At 40.3% G+C, this 2372-nt stretch overlaps 1 pseudogene; it reads left to right on the top strand.

Annotated features, from left to right (window-relative positions):
• The first annotated feature begins 331 nt into the window (after positions 1-331).
• LOC123788081 (large ribosomal subunit protein uL30 pseudogene) lies at positions 332-952 on the top strand (annotated as a pseudogene).
• Positions 953-2372: the final 1420 nt, after the last annotated feature.

Consider the following 2372-nt stretch of genomic DNA (forward strand, 5'->3'; position numbering starts at 1 on the left):
TGGAATCTTGGAGGCTACAGAAGAGAAGACAAAGAAGTTTCCTGCTGTGCCAGAGACCCTTAAGAAAAAGCAAAGGAGGGGCGCCTGGGTGGCTCAGTCGTTAAGCGTCTGCCTTTGGCTCAGGGTGTGATCCCAGGGTGGTGGGATCGAGCCCCACATCAGGCTTCTCCATGGGAAGCCAGCTTCTTCCTCTCCCACTCCCCCTTCCTGTGTTCCCTCTCTCGCTGGCTGTCTCTCTCTCTGTCAAATAAATAAATAAATAAATAAAATCTTTAAAAGAAAAAAAAAGCAAAGGAATTTTGCAGAGTTGAAGATCAAACGTCTGAGAAAGAAGTCTGCCCAAAAGATGCTTGGAAAGGAAGGAGGAAGCTTATCTATGAAAAAGCTAAGCATTACCACAAGGAATATGGGAAGAGGCTCAGAATAGAGATTTGAAAGGGTAGGATGGCAAGAAAAGCTGGCAACTTCTGTGCACCTGCAGAACCCAAATTGGCACCTGTCATCAGGATCAGAGATATCAATGGTGTGAGCCCAAAGGTTGGAAAAAGTGTTGCAGCTTCTTCGCCTTTGCCAGATCGTCAGAGGCACGTTTGCTAAACTCAACAAGGCTAGGATTGACATGGTAAGGCTTGTGGCACCATAGGGGGGACTTAAAGTCGGGAAATGAATTGATCTACAAGAGTGGGTTATGACAAAATCAACAAGAAGTGGATAGCTCTGATAGATAACACATTGACTGTTCGATCTCTTGGTAAACATGGCATCGTCTGCATGGAGGATCTGATTCATGGGATCTACCGTGGGAAAAGGCTTTGAAGAAGCGAGCAACTTTTTATAGTCCTTCAAATGATCTTCTCCATGAAGGGGAAGGAAGAAAAAGACCACCTATTTTGTAGAAGATGGAGATGCTGGCAGCAGGGAAGACCAGATCGATAGGCTTCCAGAAGGATGAACTAAGGTAACTACCATGATTATTTGTGTAATCTGGTCAGTTAATAAACAACTATTTTCAAACTGAAAAACAAAAACCAAATAACAACAACAACGACGACAAAGCCAGTTTAAAGCAAATTTGCCTTTAAAAAAGATCTGAAAGCACATTCTGGAAAGGCGCACCATATACTCAAGAAAAATGACCCAGAATGACCAATATCGAAACATTCTAAAAAATGCTTTGAGCTCCCAGGCAAAAGGACTAAGTCACTTACAAAGGAAAGAAAATTTGATGGCTATCAGATTTCTTGACAGCAACACTTTATATCAGGAGACAATGGAATGACATATTTAAGATACTCAAGGAAAGAAAATATGAGCCATATATTATTAATCCAGCTGAACTTACTTTCCAGTATAAAGACTGCAGACAAACTGCTATCAATAAGCAAGAACTCAGGAAATATTGTTCCCAGGAGTCTTTCCTGAGTAAACTACCAAAGAATGAAATTGACTGAGAGACATTGACATAAGGCCTGGTAGCGAGCATTAAATATATAGCTACCTGTAGAACAAAGTATAAATGATGCTTATAAGAGAGAAGGGATTGGCCATAGCAATTATACGCTCTGAAATTGTAGGCACACAACACCAACTTTTTAAAAGAGGGGAAGCGTACAAAAAGTAGATTAAGCTCATGATCGCTTTACAGTCATTACCTAGGAAGAAAAAGATACTGGGATAGAAGTATCAAATCAATTCCTGGGATAGAAGGTGATGAAGACAAGATTACTAGCAAATTTCAATATTATTCAGAGTAGTAAACCAATGGTCAACTGCCATAAATATAAAAGTATCAACGTAAAGGAGGCAGTCTGAACACACTTACAAACTTTCTTAAGTACTCCATCCTCCCCCTTAAAAAATGTAAAAATAGGGGTGCCTGGGTGGCTCAGTCGTTAAGCGTCTGCCTTCAGCTCAGGGCGTGATCCCGGCGTTCTGGGATCGAGCCCCGCATCAGGCTCCTCTGCTGGGAGCCTGCTTCTTCCTCTCCCACTCCCCCTGCTTGTGTTCCCTCTCTCGCTGGCTGTCTCTATCTCTGTCAAATAAATAAATAAATAAAATCTTTAAAAAAATGTAAAAATATAGAAGTAAATAAAATAGACCAAATTATGAAAGACTATTTGTTTAAAAGATAGTATATTTATAAATACAACATAGAGCATGACAAAGCAAAGGGCAAATATAACAATCTTATCCATAAGTATCATGGGCTTAATTCACCTCTTTTAAAATTTAAAAATTAAGATTCTTAGCAAAACAAATTCTATACTGTGCTGTAAGAGATGAAACTATGAGATAGAAACAGGTTAAAAATAAAATAAAAGGACGGGAGCAGGGGCGCCTGGGTGGCACAGCGGTTAAGCGTCTGCCTTCGG

The sequence above is a fragment of the Ursus americanus genome, chromosome 18 (genome assembly GCF_024610735.1).
Source record: "Ursus americanus isolate L20-20 chromosome 18, mUrsAme1.1.p, whole genome shotgun sequence".
NCBI classification, from domain to species: Eukaryota; Metazoa; Chordata; class Mammalia; order Carnivora; family Ursidae; genus Ursus; species Ursus americanus.